At 49.1% G+C, this 19741-nt stretch overlaps 1 protein-coding gene across 2 annotated transcripts in view; it reads right to left on the bottom strand.

Moving 5' to 3' along the window:
- Positions 1-4426, bottom strand: part of LOC134338806 (voltage-dependent calcium channel gamma-8 subunit-like) — a 47357-nt gene extending 42931 nt beyond the window's left edge. For both annotated transcript variants that reach the window (XM_063034876.1, XM_063034877.1), the window contains exon 1: positions 4280-4426. The gene's annotated coding sequence lies outside the window, so the exon portion shown is untranslated. The remainder of the gene's footprint in view (positions 1-4279) is intronic.
- Positions 4427-19741: the final 15315 nt, after the last annotated feature.

Here is a 19741-nt window from a genome sequence, read left to right as displayed (position 1 = left end):
GAAGGAGATGTGGAGGGAAATGGGGGATTGATGGAGAGATGGGGAGAGAGGGAGATGTGGGGGGAAACGAGGGATTGATGGAGATGGGGAGAGAGGGAGATGTGGAGGATAACGGGGATGATGGAGATGGGGAGAGAGGGAGAGGTGGAGGGAAACGGGGGATTGATGGAGATGGGGAGAGAGGGAGATGTGGAGGGAAACGGGGGATTGATGGAGAGATGGGGAGAGAGGGAGATATGGGGGGAAACAGGGGATTGATGGAGAGTTGGGGAGAAAGGGAGATGTGGGGGAAACGGGGGATTGATGGAAATGAGGAGAGAGGGAGATGTGGGGGGAAACGGGGGATTGATGGAGATGGGGAGAGAGGGAGATGTGGGGGGAAATGGGAGATTGATGGAGAGATGGGGAGAGAGGGAGATGTGGAGGGAAACGGGGGATGATTGAGATGGGGAGAGAGGGAGATGTGGAGGGAAACGGGGGATTGATGGAGAGATGGGGAGAGAGGGAGATGTGGGGGGAAACGGGGGATTGATGGAGAGATGGGGAGAGAGGGAGATGTGGGGGAAACAGGGGATTGATGGAGAGATGGGGAGAGAGGGAGATGTGGGGGGAAACAGGGGATTGATGGAGAGATGGGGAGAGAGAGAGAAGTGGGGGGAAATGGGGGATTGATGGAGAGATGGGGAGAGAAGGAGATGTGTGGGGAAATGGGGGATTGATGGAGATGGGGAGAGAGGGAGATGTGGGGGGAAACGGGGGATTGATGGAGAGATGGGGAGAGAGGGAGATGTGGGGGGAAATGGGGGATTGATGGAAAGATGGGGAGAGAGGGAGATGTGGGGGGAAATGGAGGATTGGAGAGATGGGGAGAGAGGGAGATGTGGAGGGAAACGGGGGATTGATGGAGATGGGGAGAGAGGGAGATGTGGAGGGAAATGGGGGATTGATGGAGAGATGGGGAGAGAGGGAGATGTGGGGGGAAACGGGGGATTGATGGAGATGGGGAGAGAGGGAGATGTGGGGGGAAATGAGGGATTGATGGAGAGATGGGGAGAGAGGAAAAGGGAGGAAGGCAGTGAGAGTAAGGTGGGGGAGAGAGGGATTAAGTTGGATGGATGGAGAAGGTTATGAGAAAGAGGGATGGAGAGACCGGGGAAGAGATGGAGAGGGAGAGAGTGAGAGAGAGATGGATGAAAAGGGGGGAGGGGGAAAGGAGAAGAAGGGGGAGTGATGGACAAAGGGATGGAAAGTGATGGAGAGTGGGATCGAAAAGCATGAAGAGAGAGGGATGGAGATAGGAGGGATAGAGAAGGTGGCAGATAGAGGGCTGGAGAGAGATAGGGAGGGAGAGGGAGCAGGGAGTGTTGGAGACTGAGGGATAGATAGAGGGGGTGAAGAGAGGAAAGGACTGGGAGGGAGAAAGAGGATTGGAGCAGGAGAGAGAGAGCGGCTGAAGGATGGAGCGAGAGTTAGACGGTGAGAGAAGGGTGGAGAGAAAGGAACGAGAATAAGGGAGAGAGGGCTGGAGAGATAGGAGAGAGACAGATCAAGGGATGGGGAGAGGGGATGGAGATACAGGGAAGAGTAGGATGGAGATGGGGAAAGAGGGATGGAGAGATGGGGAGAGTGGGATGGAGAGAGGGACAGAGAGTGAAGGAAGGGTTGGGATGGAGAGATAGGGAAGAGATGGAGAGATAGGGAAGAGGATGGAGAGATGGGGAGATAGAGAATAGATGGAGAGATGGGGAGAGGGGTGGAGAGAGAGGGACAGAGAGTGAAGGAAGGGTTGGGATGGAGAGATAGGGAAGAGATGGAGAGATAGGGAAGAGGATGGAGAGATGGGGAAAGAGGGATGGAGAGATGGGGAGATAGAGAATAGATGGAGAGATGGGGAGAGGGGTGGAGAGAGAGGGACAGAGAGTGAAGGAAGGGTTGGGATGGAGAGATGGGGAGAGTGTGAAGGAGGGAGAGAGATGGAGAGAGAGGGGGAGTTAGGAGAGTGTGGGGTGCAACATATGGAGAAGGAGGGAGAGAGGGATGGTGAGAGGGGAAGAGGGGAGTGAGAGACGGACAGGGAGAGAGTGGCAGAGAAAGATGGTTGGAGGAGAAAGAGGGGAGAAAAGGATAGATTGATGTATAGAGAGGGTGGGAGAGGATGGATCGGAGAGATAGGAGTTAGAAGGATGGAGAGAGGGTTGGAGAGTTGAGACAGATGGAGCAAGAGGGGTGGAGTGGGTGGTGATAGGGGAAGAGAAGGGAAGAGGGATGGAGTGGGGGATATAGGGATGGAAAGGGGGAGAGGAAGGCAGTGAGGGAAGGGGGAGAGAGGGATTAAATTGGATGGATGGAGAAGGATGGAGAAAGGGATGGGGAGACCGGGAAAGAGAGATGGAGGGTGAGAAGGAGAGAGGGATGGAAAGCAGGAGAGTAGGGGGAAAGGAGAGGGAGTGGAAATGATGGACAGAGAGATCAGGGTATGGAAAGAGGATGGAAAAGCATGGATGGAGAGAAGGGCAGTGAGGGATGGAGAGCGAGGGTTGGAGTAGGGAATGGAGCGGGAGGGAGGGAGTGGGAGGGGAGAGAGAGTTGGAGTGGTCTGGGGAGAGAATGCAGGACAAGAAGGGAGGGAGAGTGAGGGATGCAGAGGGAGTAGGGGAGTGGAATGGAGAGGGAGGGGAGTGAGGGAAGGAGAGGGAGTGGGAGAAAGGGATAGAGCATGATGGAGAGGGGGAGATGGGGAGAAAGGAATGGAGAGATGGATGAAGAGAGGAATGGGTAGGGAGGGAGAGGGAGGGAGAGAGAGTGGAAGGATGGAGAAATGGGAGGGAGCACGATGGAGAGTGATGGAGAAAGTTTGATGGTGACGATGGAGGGGAGAGAGGGATGAAGAGAGGAGTGAGAGAGGGAGAGGAAGAGCGTGGCAGACAGGGATGGAGATGAAGGGGAGAGAGGGATGTGGTGATGTATAGGGGGAGAGAAGGTGGGAGAGAGGATTAGAAAGAGAGTGGGAGATGGATGGGGAGATGAGAGGGAAAGAGAGGGTTGGAGAGCAATGGAGAGTTGGATGGAGAGAGAGGGGGAGAGAGAGAGCAAGGGAGAGATAGAGAGTGCATGGGAAAGAAGGATGGAACGCAGGGGGAGAGGAGGATGGAGAGGGATGGGGAGGGAGTGGGAGTGAGGGATCCAGAGGGAGTAGCGGAAAGAAGGAGAGAGGAGGATAGAGGGATGGGGAGGGGAGGGAGAGAGGGTGGAGAAGTTAGGGGAAGAAGGATGGAGTGATGGAGTGAGAGTGAAGGGATAGGGATGGAGAGAGGGATGGTGAGAGAGGAGGAGGGAGGGATGGAGAGAGAGGAAGGAGAGGGATTAGGTCCGAGGGAAGGAAAGGAAGATGGAGGGATGGAGAGGGATCGGGTGAGCCGGATGGAGAGAAAGGGGAGAGGGGCATGGCAGAGAGAGAGGGAGAGTGGGGAGAGGGAAAGAAAGGGAGGAGAAGAAAAAGGTGTGAGCGATGGAGGTATTTGAGAGGGATAGAAAGAGGGATGGATGGAGAGAGAGGGGAGAAAGGGATGGAGAGATAGGGGCAGAGAAGGAGGGAGTGAGGGGAGGCCAGGGGAGATTGGGATGGAGAGAGAGGGGAAGAGGAATGGGGAGAGGGAGAGGAATTGGGGATAGGGATGGGGGTGCAGAGGAGAGATAGATGATGGAGAGAGAGGGGAAGAGGAATGGGGAGAGGGAGAGGTATTGGGGATAGGGATAGGGGGGCAGAGGACAGATGGATGACAGAGAGAGAGGGAAGAGAGGGAAGAGAGGGATGAAGAGGAATGGGGAGTGGGAGAGGAACTGGGGATAGGGATGGGGGTGCAGAGGAGAGATGGATGATGGAGAGAGAGGGGAAGAGAGGGATGAAGAGGAATGAGGAGAGGGAGAGGTATTGGGGATAGGGATAGGGGGTGCAGAGGAGAGATGGATGATGGAGAGAGAGGGGAAGAGAGGGATGAAGAGGAATGGGGAGAGGGAGAGGAATTGGGGATTGGGATAGGGGGTGCAGAGGAGAGATGGATGATGGAGAGAGAGGGGAGAAAGGGATGGAGAGGGGTGGATGTTGAGAGGGAGAGAGAGATGGAGATGGAGACAGAGAGAGAGAGAGAGAGAGAGAGAGAGAGAGAGAGAGAGAGAGAGAGAGAAATGAATGGCGAGAGGGATGGAGAGCGATGAATGGAGCGGGATGAACCGAGGGAGAGGGGTCGAGTACCGGGCCCGGTCGATGGCTCCGGATTACCTGGTGGTGTCCGGACCGCGGCACGGGAAGATCCCAGCGCCGCAGCGTCTGCCCCGCGATCCGAAGGCGGTGCGGTGCCGCGTCCCTCCGGAGCGCAGAGCGGGCCCGCAGCGAACAGAGGCCGGCCGGCGCCGGGGCGGCTGGATGCGGCTGCGAGAAACGGAGGGGGGGGGGGGGGTTGGAGGAGGAGGGGCGAGTGCGTTCGGGGCTGGAGGGAGGGAGGGAATGAGACGGGGGTGGCGAGAAAGAGAGAGGCTGAGGGAGGGACGTAGATTAAAAGAGAGAGAGACAGGGACTGGAGGGAGGGGGGATTTGGGGGGGGGAGGAGAGAGAGAGTGGCCGAGACAGACAGACAGACAGAGAGAGAGAGAGAGAGACACACACACAGACACGGACTCAGAGAGAGAGAGAGAGTGTGAGAGAGAGAGAGAGAGAGAGAGAGAGACACACACACAAGACACAAAAGATCAGAGAGAGACACACACAAACAGGCTCAGAGAGGCAGGGAGAGACAACCACAAACACAGGCTCAGAAAGACAGACACAGACATACACAGCTCAGACAGAGACACACATACATGGGCTCAGAGAGGGAGAAACACAGACACACACACACACACACACACACACACACACATATACAAGCTCAGAGAGAGATGGACACACATACACGGGCCCAGACAGAGAGAGGGGGAGAGAGACACACACACACACACACACACACACACACACACACACAGGCTCAGAGGGAGAGAGAAAGACACAGGCTCAGAGAGAGAGAGTGAGAGATAGATGTACACACAGAGACTTAGAGAGACAGATAAGCACACATACAGGCTCAGGGAGAGAGACACGCACTTAGGCAGAGAGAGAGACAGATAGACATACACACACAGAGACTTAGAGAGAGAGACGCACACAGAGAGAGACACAGGCTCAGAGAGGCAGAGTAAGATATATACGGGCTGGGGGGGGGAGAGAGAGAGACAGACATACATGGCCTCAGAGAGAGCTGGACACACACACACACACACACACACACACACACGCACGCTCAGAGAGAGAGGCAGAAAGGAGGGATATAGATAAGGAGAGAAAGAATGAGAAAGAAAAGAGTGAGTGAGAGCTACAAAGAGAGGGAAACAGAAGAAGACAGAAAGAGAGGGACAGACAGTGCAGTAGACAGAGCAGAGAGAGAGTGAGAGCGGGAGACATGGACAGAACCCAGAGGGTTTGGTGGAGAGACACATTCGTAGGGAAGAGCTCTCTGACCACCAATCCGCCGGTGGGGAGCTCGCTCACTACCCCTTCTGCAGTGGAAATGTCCCTCACCACGAGCACCCTCAGCACCGGCCCTCCTGAGGACAGATATACACACACAAACCTGAGGACACAGACGGGCTCAGAGATTGGAAGCAGTACTTCAGAGATGGTGCTGAACAAGAGAGAAGTAAAATGATTAATGTAAAGTGTAATTAACAGGCATTCGTGTCAGGAGGGACAGGAACACCAAGTGAGAGTATATTCACACCAAATGTACCTGGCAGGGACACAGGGAGGGGCGATGGAGTGAATCAATGAGAGGCACCCTCTGTAACTGGAGTAATGGGGGAGAGACCATCTGTAATGGGGTAATGGGGAGAGACTCCCTCTGTAACAGAGGCAAAGGGGTAGAGACTGAATCTGTGATAGGGTAATGGGGGAGAAATAGATTCTGAAACAGGGGTAATGGGGGAGAGACCCTTTGTAACAGAGGTAATGGAGAGAGACTCCTCAGTAACAGAGGTACTGGGGACAGACTCCCTCAGTAACAGAGGTACTGGGGACAGACTCCCTCAGTAACAGAGGTACTGGGGACAGACTCCCTCAGTAACAGAGGTAATGGGGAGAGACTCCCTCAGTAACAGAGGTAATGGGGAGAGACTCCCTCAGTAATCATAGAACATAGAATAGTACAGCACAGTACAGGCCCTTCGGCCCACAATGTTGTGCCGACCTTCAATCCCTGCCTCCCATATAAGCCCCCACCTTAAGTTCCTCCATATTCCTGTCTAGCAGTCTCTTAAACTTCACTAGTGTATCTGCCTCCATCACTGACTCTGGCAGTGCATTCCACGCACCAACCACTCTCTGAGTAAAAAACCTTCCTCTAATATCCCCGCTGAACTTCCCACCCCTTACCTTATAGCCATGTCCTCTTGTATTGAGCAGTGGTGCCCTGGGGAAGAGGCGCTGGCTATCCACTCTATCTATTCCTCTTATTATCTTGTACACCTCTATCATGTCTCCTCTCACCCTCCTTCTCTCCAAAGAGTAAAGCCCTAGCTCCCTTAATCTCTGATCATAATGCATACTCCCTAAACCAGGCAGCATCCTGGTAAATCTCCTCTGTACACTTTCCAATGCTTCCACATCCTCCCTATAGAGAGGCGACCAGAACTGGACACAGTACTCCAAGTGTGGCCTAACCAGAGTTTTATAGAGCTGCATCATTACATCACGACTCTTAAACTCTATCCCTCGACTTATGAAAGCTAACACCCCATAAGCTTTCTTAACTACCCTATCCACCTGTGAGGCAACAGAGGTAACAGAGGTAATGAGGAGAGACTCCCTCAGTAACAGAGATAATGGGGAGAGACTCCCTCAGTAACAGAGATAATGGGGAGAGATTCCCTCAGTAACAGAGGTAATGGAGAGAGACTCCTCAGTAACAGAGGTAATGGGGAGAGACTCCCTCAGTAACAGAGGTAATGGAGAGAGACTCCTCAGTAACAGAGGTAATGGGGAGAGACTCCCTCTGACCCTGGAGTAAAAAAGCAGAGACTCTCTGTAACAGGTGTAATGGGGAAGTCTCTCTCTGTAACAGGGTTAATGGGGAGAGAGACCTGTAACAGGTGTAATAGGGAAATACTCTTTCTGTAACAGGGGTAACAGGGAGATAGACATGTAACAGGTGTAATGGGGAAATACTCTCTCTGTAACAGGGGTAATGGGGAGAGAGACCTGTAACAGGTGTAACGGGGAAAGACTCTCAGTATAACAGGGGTAAAGGGGGAGTAACCCTTTGTAGCAGCATTAATGGTGGGATACTCCCTCAGTAACAAGGATAAGGGGGAGATACTCCATCTGTAACAGGTGTAATGGGGGAGAGAGAGAGAGAGAGGGAGCAGGGGTGGACCCAAATGCAAGACACATCTTGTGAGGTTACTGAGACTTGGTTTATTGTTTGATACCAGGAGAGCAAGGCAGGAGCAGGAAATAGCGAACTGGACAAGGACTGAGGACTACGACTAGGCTGGGATGAAGGGTCTGGGCTTGGACTCGGAATCGGCTCCCAGAACTAGAGGAGACATGAAGAGGTTAGGGTATGGACTCCGAGCCCGGGACTGGGCAAGGACCCAGTACCTGGGTCTTGCCTCGGGCTCGGACCCCAGAACCAGGCATGGATATGACATGGGCTAGGGAGAGGAGGAACATGGGAACACAGAACCTCGGTCTCGGGGTGCAGGTACATGGAACCATGGACACATACACAGAACACAGAGTCGGGACCCCTCCTTGGGTACAGGACATAGGGCCGGGACTCATGCCCCTCCGCGGGGCAACGGCAGGACAGCCTGACTTACCCCACGGAGGTGAGGACAAGACAAGACAGAACATGACCCCCTGCGGGGCAACGGCAAGACGGCCTGACCTACCCCACGGAGGCAAGGATAAGACAAGACAAGACATGACTCCCCGTGGGGCAACGGCAAGATGGCCAGACTTACCCCAACGGAGGCGAGGACAGGACAAGACATGATTCCCCACAGGGCAATGGCAAGACGGTGTGACCTACCCCACGGAGGCGAGGACCAGACAAGACAAGACCAACACGAATGAACACCAGACAGTACCTATCTAGCTCCGGCGATAGAACTAGACCAAAGTGCAGGCGGGGGCTGCAGACGAGGGCTAGAGGCCAGAGGGGCAGAGAGGGGATTCAGACAAGGGAGTAGGACAGGAATCACAGACCGCCAGGGCCAGGACTTGACTCAGAACTGGGAAGCCGCTAGGGCCAGGACTTGACTTGGAGCTTGAATGCCGCCAGGGCCAGGACTTGACTTGGAGCTTGAATGCCGCCAGGGCCAGGACTTGACTTGGAGCCTCCGGGTAGTGGCAGCAGTAGACAGCGATAGACAGTAGACAGCGGTTCTTGATTCCCTCCGGCGGGTTAACTGATGGACCCACCTCGGTGAGGGAACTTTGCAGGCTCGCTTCGGCGAGGTAACTGGACAGGGTTGCTCCGGTGAGGAAAGGCGAATTACCGGCACTCACTTCGGGCGGAGACTAGACATGCTCCGGCCAGATGACATTGGCATGCCGTGACTTTGCAGACTTTGCAGACACTCCGGCACCGAATGGCTGAAAGCCAGAGACTGTAAACTACCAGTTCAGTTGAGAGTAATTGCCTCCAATCACCAAAGCCGAGGGACACTGGAAAACAGGAAATCAATGGTCCGGATCATAACATAAACAAAGTAAATTTAAAGGGACCCCGATCAGGACCATGACAGACTCAGTTTGTGGTCTATTGCTGCTGGTACGTAACATAAAGTGGGGGCTCATCCGGGATCTGAACAAATTGGAGCTTATTGATTGATTGATTTCATTGATTACTTCCCTTTTGATTGACTTCTGTGTGGAAACCAGCAGCAATAGATATTGATCAATTCCTGGTATCGCCAACCTCTGAGGCATTAGAGGAAGCTAAAAAGGCAGAGTTATTGATCATTACTAAGAGGTTAAAACTTCTTACGGTAAAGCCAGCCATGAAAAAGGCAGAGATTCAGAGGAGAATAGTTGAACACTATATATCTACGAGTGTGTTTGAAGCCGAGGTGTTAGAAATGTTTCCTGAAAGTAAATCAGATTCAAAGATTCATTCAAGATTCAAGATTCAAAAAACTTTATTGTCATTCTAACCGTACATCAGCTCTGCAGGGCAGAATGAGACAGCGTTCCTCAGGGGCAGTGCAATCATAACATAACAAAAGCAACACTAAATAATAAACATAACAATAAATAGTAAAATGCAACAGCCACATGTCAGTTAAATCAGTTATAATTGTCCAGTGCAAGTTAAAGGTGTCCAAAGCAGAGTCAGGTGGAGCAGCTATTTAGCAGTCTGACTGCCTGTGGGAGGAAGCTGTTTAGTAGCCTTGTGGTTTTAGTTTTGATGCTCCTGTAACGTTTGCCTGATGGCAGAACAAACACCATCAGTACAAGCTGGAACAACTAATGTTAGAGCTAGAGAAACTTAACCTAGAGGCTGAGAAAAGAGAAAGCCAAAGACAGTTTGAAGCTGTGGAAAGAGCAAAGCAAAGGCCACTAGACTCCGAGGAAAGGAAAAGACAAAGGCAGTTTGAGTTACAAAGGTTAAAACTCGGGAGTTAAATTTCTGGCTCTAGTGATAGGTTTGTTGCCAGTCAGGAAGTTAGATTGGTTCCTCCATTTGATGAGGCTCAGGTTGATAAATACTTTCAGCATTTTGAGAAAGTTGCTCAGAGGCTACGCTGGCCTCCCCTATTGCAGAGTGTAATCAAAGGGAAGGCGCAGCAGGCATACTCTGCCCTATCAGTTGACGATGCGGCTGACTATGGGACAGTAAAACAGGCTGTGCTTAAACCTTACGAACTGGTTCCAGAAGCCTATCGGCAAAGGTTCAGGAATTTGAGGAGATCTGTGAGCCAGACTCATGTGGAATTTGTTTATGAGAAGTCTGTGCGTTTTGAACGAAAAATGTGGATGATGATTTCGACAAATTGAAAGAGTTGGTATTAATTGAAGAGTTTAAAAGGTGCATTCATAATGACAATAAACTGGACTGGTCAAAGAACACTGAGGCTGTCTACAAGAAGGGTCAGAGCCGTCTCTAGTTCCTGAGGAGATTGAGGTCCTTTAACATCTGCCGGACGATGCTGAGGATGTTCTACGAGTCTGTGGTGGCCAGTCCGATCATGTTTGCTGTTGTGTGCTGGGGCAGCAGGCTGAGGGTAGCAGACACCAACAGAATCAACAAACTCATTCGTAAGGCCAGTGATGTTGTGGGGATGGAACTGGACTCTCTGACGGTGGTGTCTGAAAAGAGGATGCTGTCCAAGTTGCATGCCATCTTGGACAATGTTTCCCATCCACTACATAATGTACTGGTTGGGTACAGGAGTACATTCAGCCAGAGACTTATTCCACCGAGATGCAGCATAGAGCGTCATAGGAAGTCATTCCTGCCTGTGGCCATCAAACTTTACAACTCCTCCCTTAGAGGGTTAGACACCCTGAGCCAATAGGCTGGTCCTGGACTTATTTCCTGGCACAATTTACATCATAGTATTTAACAATTTATGGTTTTATTACTATTTATTATTTACGGTGCAACTGTAACGAAAACCAAGTTCCCCTGGGATCAATAAAGTATGACTATGACTATGACTATGACTATGACATAAAGACATATTTAGATGAGAAGGATGCTGCCACTTTGCAAGAATCTGCTAAGTTAGCAGATGAGTTTGCTCTGACGCATAGGCTTAAGTTTACCCCAGGTAAGACCTTTCAAAAGACTAGCATAGATGGTCAGGTTAAACCAGAGATCAAATCTGGGAATAGCGACAAAGGTAAGGATGAAGGGAAGCAATTAAAGGAGAAACATTCTGGTCCTACTTGTCACTATTGTAGGAAACCTGGTCATGTTATGGCTAATTGTTTCCTCCTGAAGAAGAAGAAGGAAAAGGAGGTAGTTCCAGGTGCCTGTATTCAGCGCTTTGAAACACCTATAGACCCACAGGGTTCCGGGCATTCTGATGAAGCTCTTTCGAGAGCTGAGATGTCTGACCTAGTTAGGAAGGAGTTCATTCCTTTTGTGTCAGAGGGGTTTGTTTCAGTGAATGAGGGGTCATTCCCGGTGCCAGTGAAAATTCTTCGAGATACTGAGGCTTCTCAATCACTCTTGTTAGACAACGTTCTAGAGTTTAGGGATGAGACTGCCATTGGTGAGGTAAATCTTATTCAAGGCATTGGGGGTGACATTGTTTCTGTACCTCTGCACAAGGTAATTTTGAAGTCAGAGTTAGTTTCGGGACCGGTTAAGATAGGACTGCGGCCCAGTTTACCAATGAAAGGTGTTTCTTTGTTGTTAGGGAATGACCTGGCAGGTGGTAAAGTTGTCCCTGCAGTGCAGCTGACAACTAAGCCAATCACTGATTATCCATAGATGGATTCTGACATGTTTCCACCCTGTGCAGTAACTCGAGCTATGGCCAAGAAGCTTGCCAATGTGGATGGCTCTGTGCAGCATGGTTCTGCTACACATGATAGCCCAAATCAGGACTCAGGTTTTGATGACCTGTCAGTGACTTTCCTGCCTTCATTGTTTGACCAGGATCCTTGTATTAGGTCTGACTATAAAGATTTGCCTTTGTCCAGGAAGGAGTTTATAGCGAAACAGACTAGGGACCCTGAGATTGTTGCACTGAGAGTAAGGGCTCTCTCAGGTGAGGAGATTGAGAAAATGCCAGGAGGATATTATATCAAGGGTGGAGTGTTAATGAGGAAGTAGAGACCACCTGATATTCCGGCAAGTGAAGAGTGGGCAATTGCTCACCAGGTTGTAGTTCCTAAAGTCTATAGGAATGAGATTTTAACCTCATTCCATAGTATGCTCTTGGGTGGCCATTTTGGTGTGAATAAAGCTGTGGACAAGGTTTTGGAGCAAGTCTTCTGGCCTGGTTTGAGGAAAGATGTTGTGACATTTTGCCAAACTTGTCACACTTGTCAGGTTGTGGGTAAACCTAATCAGGTCACCCCAGTGGCCCCACTGCAGCCTATTCCTGCAATTGGTGAACCCTTTTCTAAAGTTATTTTGGATTGTGTTGGCCCATTGCCAAAGACTAGAGCTGGCCATCAGTATTTGCTAACCATCATGTATACGGTATCTAGATTTCCAGAAGCAATGCCCCTCAGAAATATCAAAGCTCCTGCTGTGTCAAAGGTTCTCATAAAGTTTTTCACCCTATCTGGTTTGCCTAAAGAAATCTAGTCCGATCAAGGAAGTAATTTTTTGTCAGGATTATTTCAGCAGGTAGTTTACAAACTGGGAGCCAAACAAATTACATTGTCCGCATACCATCCATCATCCCAAGGGGCCTTAGAAAGATTCCATTCTACCCTCAAAACCATGATTAGGACATTCTGTGTTGAAAATGAAAAGGATTGGGATGAGGGAGTTCACCTGCTTCTATTTGCAGTAAGGGTGTCTGTGCAAGAATCCCTAGGCTAAAGCCCCTTTGAGCTTGTGTTTGGGCACCAGGTCCGAGGTCCTTTGGCATTGTTAAGAGAGCAGTGGACTACGTTTTAAAATTCAAAGACAGATTGCAAAGGACTTGCAACCTAGCAAGGGAAAATTTAAAGTCTGCTCAGAGTAAAATGAAAGCCTGGTATGATAAGAAAGCCAGAGTTAGAACATTTAAGCCAGGAGATAAGGTGCTCATTCTTTTCCCTGTGTAGACAAATCCTCTGTAGGCCAGATTCTATGGTCCCTATGAAATTGTGTCTAAGGTCTGTGGATTATGTAGTCAAAACACCAGATAGAAGGAGGCCAACACAGCTCTGTCACATAAACATGCTTGAGCTGTATCATGAAAAGCAGACTGCAGCTGTGAGGTTGCTGTAAATAACGATGGATCTGAGCTCTCTGGAAATTTACTAGCTGATCCTACTGAGGCCCATATTAAATCAAACATTATTTCAGCCAGATTGATAAATTTCAGCCACAGCAGCGGCAGCAGATGAAGCAGTTGATCATGAAATTTCAGGATTTGTTCCCTGATGTTTCAAAAAGAACAACAGTAGCCTCACATGATGTAGATGTCGGTGATGCCAAACCTATAAAACAACATCCATATTGCATGAATATTGACAAACATAGACTTGCTGAACAAGAGATTGAGTATATGTTAGAAAATGGTATTATTGGGCATTCTGATTCAGATTGGAGCACATCTTGTGTTATGGTGCCTAAACCAGATGGTAGTATCAGGTTTTGCACTGATTACAGAAAGGTGAATGCTATAACAAAAACAGATGCTTACCCAATCCCTAGAGTGGGTGATTGTGTAGACAAGGTTGGAAAAGCTAAGTTCCTTACAAAAATCGATCTGTTAAAAGGGTATTGGTGTGTTTTGCTAACGGATAGAGGTAGAGAAATTTCTGCATTTTTAATGCCTTCTGGGTTATATGAATACAATGTTCTGCCATTTGGAATGAAAAATGCTCCGGGAACATTCCAGAGAATGATTAATTCTGTAATTCAAGGGTTAGAACACACATATGCCTATATTGATGATTTGTTCACAGGGAATGACACTTGGGAAGCCCATATCTCTGCAGTAGAAAAGCTGTTTGAAAGGCTCTCAAAGGCCAGCCTTACAGTTAACTTAGCTAAGAGTGAATTTGGCCATGTCACTGTGACCTATCTTGGTTATGTTGTAGGTCAAGGCTGGTTGGCTCCTGTTCAGGCAATTTCTGAGGTTCCCATTCCAACCAGTAAAAAAGCTCTTCGAAGATTCCTGTGAATGGTTGGATATTATTGCAAGTTCTGTAAGAACTTTGCTGATGTTGCCCTCCCATTGACTAACATCCTGAGGAAGGGTGAAAAGTTTATTTGGACAGAGCCTGCCAGGAGGCGTTTGAGAAATTGAAGGCCATCTTATGTCATCAACCTGTGCTCAGGTCACCTGACTTTACAAAGCCATTTTCCAGAGCCGTAGATGCCAGTGACGAAGCTGCAGGAGCAGTGTTACTACAAAGGGATGATTATTGACCATCCTGTGACTTACTTTTCAAAGAAATTCAATAAGCATCAAAGAAATTATTTCACCACAGGGAGGGAATTATTATCACTTATTTTAGCTTTACAGCATTTTGATGTGTATGCTTGCACAGCTCAGAAACGACTTGTGGTTTATACAGATCATAATCCATTGGTGTTTTTGAGTAAGATGAAAAACAAAAATAGAAGGTTGTTGAATTGGAGTTTGATTTTGCAGGAGTATGATCTCCTGATAACTCACATTAAAGGCAGGGATAATATAATGGCCGAATGTCTTTCTAGGTGTTAAGCTTGCAATGTACTTTTAATAGTGGAGTGGAATTTATTATTTGTATACGCTCCTGTAATATGTTATATAAGTCTGTAGGGGTAATACGGGAGAGATGGAATTTGTAATGGGGTAATGAGGGTGAGGCACTCTGCATAGGTAATTGGAAGAAACCCTGAATAAAGGGGGTAATGGTGGAGAAACTCCCTCTGTAACAGAGGTAGTGGGGGAGAGAGCCTCAGACACAGCAGAAATAGGGGAGAGATACCTGTAACAGGGGTAACGGGGTAGAGATGGAATCTGTAATGGGGTAATGGGGTAGAGATGGAATCTGTAACAGGGTAATGGGGGAGACACCCTCTATTATAGATGTAATGGGGGACAGACACCCTCTGTAACAAGGGTAATGGAGGAGAGACTCCCTTTTCAACAGGTGTAATGGGGGAGAGAGACATGTAAAATGGGTAATGGGAAGAGACTCCCACTGTAACAGGGGTAAAGGGGGAGAAATCTTTTGAAACAGGGTTAACGTTGGGAGAGACCACCTCAGTAAAAGGGGTAAAGGAGGAGAGACACCCTCTGTAACAAGTGTAATATTGGAGAGACTCCCACTGTAACAGGGGTAAAGGGGGAGAGAACCTTTGTAGCAGGGTTAATGGTGGGAGAGACTATATTGGGAGTATAGGGGGCTCTGGATAGAGGTAGCACCTTTGATGTCTGGCATGCTGCTCCCTAGTAGACAGGGTGGACGGGCATCACTGGTCCTCATCCATCTCCTAAGTCTCTTATGTGTTGGCTCCAAACGCCATACCCCGGTAAACCGCTTCAGCTGGCGGGCTAAACCACGAGAGGGGGTGGCATTAACATGGCACCACTGGATGAAAGACTTCCATGATGAAGTCACCGGCCGGGACGGAAAGGTTCTCAGATGAACGATAACGGCCACGTGTTCACGACCAAGGCGAGCCACCTAGTTGGAGGAAATCGGCTGTGGTCAAACCTGGAGAGGGATGGGCTCCGCCAGGTTTCAGATGCCCAAGGCACACCGCATGGTGAGCACACCAAAAAGCAACTTCATACCAGATCGATCGCAGCCCAGGTTACCAGTGACCGCGCTATCTGTCTCACACCAGGGCAGACGCGATAAACGTGCTACTGGTGATCGGACACAGAAGATCCATGGCAGAGAGGACATCACAATCGCCACATGGAATGCAAGAACGCTGAACCAAGCAGGGAAACTCAAGGAACTCACGCATGAGATGGAAAGATTCAACTGGCACCTCCTCGGGCTCTGTGAAGCCAAATGGAAGAACGCTGGAGAAGTGCATACTGAGGAAAGACATGTACTCTATTATAGAGGAGAACAGAACAGACATGAAAATGACGTAGGGTTCCTAGTCAACAAATCCATCGAGAACGCTGTCCTAGGATGGCAACCAGTGTCAGGCAGGCTCGTGACCATCTGCCTGCGGGTAAAACCATTCAACATCACAGTGGCACAAGTCTACGCCCCAACAACAGACTACAACGATGAACACATTGAAGAGTTCGATAAGAAACTACAAGGTGTCATCGACAAGGTGGACAAAAAAGATATTTTGATCATTCAGGGTGACTGGAATGCCAGGGTGGGCAGAGACGCACAAGATGAGTGGGGGGGATCTCATCGGCCCCTCATGCAATGACACCTCCAATGAGAGGGGACTACGCCTGCTGGAATTTGCCAGTTATAACAACATGGTGCTGTCAAACACACTTGGAGAACACAAAGCATCCCAAAGATGGACCTGGGATGCCCCCAGTGGTCAACATCACCAGATCGACTACATCCTGGGGCAAGGACGGCACAAATCTGGTATGAACAGACCGAAGACCAGAACATTCCCAGGAGCAGACGTGGGCAGTGACCATGACCTTGTCATGATGAACATCAGAGTGTGTTTGAGGAGAATCAACAAGCCAAAAAACAGCCTGCTGAGATTCGACCTTGAAAAACTGAAAGACCCCGCCATCTCTGAAGAATTTCAGGCAGCAGTTGGGGGGAAGTTTGCACCAATACTCCTCCTTGATGAAGACCTGGAGACCACCACAAATAACTCTAACACAGTGATGACGGAAACAGAAGCAAGATTCTGGGGAAAATCCGCCGCAAGTCTAACCATGGGTCACTAGCAAGATACTGGATGTGTATGACACCAGAAGGAAATTAAATAAAGATAAAAACACAGCTGAGGGAAAAACAGAATACAGAAAAATCAACAAGGAAATCAGGAGGGAAATGAAGGAAGCAAAGCAAAGATGGATAGCCAAACAATGTGCGGACATTGAAGACAGCCTCTCCAACAACAACACAAAGAAGGCATTCCAACTGGTGAAGGATCTTACCAAAGGAAAACAAGCCAAAGTGAACACCATCCAAGACAAAAATGGCAAAAGTCTCACAGAAGGAAAGGAAATAATGGAAAGGTGGACAGAGTACTGTTCAGAACTGCACGACTACCAGAGCAAAGAGGATCCAAGGGTGCTGAATGTGCAGAAATCTTCCAATGAGGATGACTATGCAATCATGCGTGAAGAAGTTGAAGCTGCAATACGATCACTGAAGTGAGAGAAGTCAGCGGGAGTTGACAACATCCCTGCTGAACTGCTGAAGCATGGAGGAGAGGCCACAGTAGACATGCTTACCCCCATCTGCAATAAGATCTGGTAGACAGGTGAATGGCTGACACCTTGGACTCAGTTGCTGATCACTGTGCTTCCCAAGAAAGGCAATCTCCAACTTTGCCAGAATTACCGTCCCATCAGTTTGATCAGCCATGTAAGCAAGGTAATGCTCAGAATCATCTTGAACAGACCGAGACCTCAGGCAGAAGATATCATTGCCGAGGAACAAGCAGGCTTCCGTAAGGGCAGAAGCACCACTGAGCAGATTTTCAACCTCCGCACCCTTTGTGAGAAACACCTTCAGCACCAGAGAGAGTTCTACCATGTCTTCATAGACTTCAAGAAGGCTTTTGATGGAGTCTGGCATGATGCCTTATGGGCCACCATGAAAAAATTCAACATGGGGCAGAAGCTGATCCATACAATCCATCAGCTTTACGCCAAGGCAACCAGTGCAGTACTCGCTCAGGGCACCATCGGGCAGTGGTTCCATACCTCTGTAAGAGTTCATCAGGGCTGCCTCCTCCCCCCACTCTCTTCAATGTCTTCCTGGAACGAATCATGAGTGTTGCCCTTGAAGATCATGTGGGCACAGTCAGCATCGGAGGGAGGAACATCACAAACCTAAGATCTGCTGACGACATTGATGGACTTGCAGGAAAAGAGGACGAACTGGCCAACCTGGTCAGCCATCTTGACAGAGCCTCCACAAAGTTTGGAATGGAAATAAGTGCCAAGAAAACCAAGCTCATGGCAAATGCCAACGGTGCCATCATGACAGACATCTCAGTCCATGGTCAGAAACTTGAGACAGTGTAGCAGTTCATATACCTGGGGGCAATCATCAGTGATGAAGGATCAAGACCAGAAGTCCTGGCAAGAACCGCAAAGACAATGACTGCACTATCTAAACTCAAGACAATATGGAGGGACAGCAACATCACCATGAAGTACAAGATCAGACTCCTGCATGCACTGGTATTCTCCATCTTCCTGTACGCTTGTGAGACACGGGCCCTCACAGCAGAGCTACAGAGGAAGATACAGGCATTGGAAATGAGATGCTATCACAACATCTTGGGCATCTCATACTTGGACCACATCACAAACGAGCAGGTCCGCAAGACCGTCCAGCACCACAATGGCCCCCATGAAGACCTTCTCACAACGGTGAAGGAAAGAAAGCTGAGATGGAACGGCCACGTAACAAGATCCAGTGGCCTTGCAAAGACCGTTCTACAAGGAACTGTGGAGGGGAAAAGAAGGAGAGGTAGATAGAGGAAAAGGTGGATGGACAACATTAAAGAAAAGGAAACCATCTGCGGTGACCCAGGCCCTGGCACACAACCGCGACAGATGGAACAGACTGGTGTAAAGCTTGTCATGACAGCAGCCTGACGACTCCACCAGGAGTTAAGGGCGCAGGGAAGGAAGGAAGGAAAACTCTCTCTGTAACAAGGGTAAAAGTAGAGAGACTGCCTCTGTAACAGGGGTAATGGGGGAGAGGTGGAAGCTGCAACAGGGGTAGTGGGGAGAAACACCCTCTATAACAGGTAATGGGGTGAGACTGCCTCTGTAACATAGTTAATGGGGTCTCGGGGGGAGAGGCTCCTTCTGTAGCAGGGTTAATAGTGGAGAGACTCCCTCTGTAACTAGTAATGGGAGAGACACTTTCTCAATAACGGGGGTAATGGGGAAGAGACTCCTTTTGTAACAGTGGTTGTGGAGGAGGGACAGAATCTGTAACAGGAGTAATGGGAGACAGACTCCCTCTGTAACAGGGGTAATGGGGAGAGATGGAATCTGTAAAAGGGTTAATAGTGACCAGTCTCCCACTGCAATAGGGGTAATGGGAGAGAGACGGAATCTGTAATAGGAATAATTGGGGAGATGTAGCTTCTGTAACAGGGATGAGAAGGAAAAGCTTCCACCGTAATATGTAGATTGTTGGGAGACTCCCTCTGTTACAGAGATAATGGGGGAGAGACTACCGCTGCAGTTTGAGAGGGAGAAGCATAACTCACATGTATCTGTATCGCAATGGGATAAAGGGAATTACAGAGGCATGAGAGAGGAGCTTTACCAGGTGGATTGGAGGAGGATACTGGCAGGGATGACAGCAGAGCAGAGATGGCTGAAGTTTCTGGGAGTGGTTCACAAGGCGCAGGACAGATATGTCCCACAGAGGAAGAAGTTCTCAAATAGCAGGGGTAGGTAACTGTGGCTGACAAAAGAAGTTAAAGACTGCATAAAAGCCAAGGATAGGGCATATAAGGTAGCAAAAATGAGTGGGAAGTTGGATGATTAGGAAGCTTTTAAAATCCAACAAAAGGCAACTAAAAAAGTTATAAGAAAGAAAAAGCAGGATACTAAAAGCTTTTTCAGTCATATAAAGAGTAAAAGGGAGCTGAGAGTTGATATTGGACCTCTGGAAAATGATGCTGGCGAGGTAGTAATGGGGACAAAGAAATGGCAGATGAATTTAATGGGTACTTTGCATCAGTCTTCACCGTGGAAGACACTAGCAGTGTCCCAGAGGTCTGTGAGAGTCAGGGAGCAGGAGTGAGCGCCATTGCTATTACAAACTTAAAAAAGCTAAGCAAACTCCATAAGACCATAAGACATAGGAGCAGAATTAGGCCATTAGGCCCATCGA

Source organism: Mobula hypostoma, chromosome 28 (genome assembly GCF_963921235.1).
Source record: "Mobula hypostoma chromosome 28, sMobHyp1.1, whole genome shotgun sequence".
In the NCBI taxonomy this organism is placed as follows: domain Eukaryota; kingdom Metazoa; phylum Chordata; class Chondrichthyes; order Myliobatiformes; family Myliobatidae; genus Mobula; species Mobula hypostoma.
The sequence above is the reverse complement of the archived record's forward strand: the minus strand, read 5'-3'. Positions and strand labels throughout refer to the sequence as shown.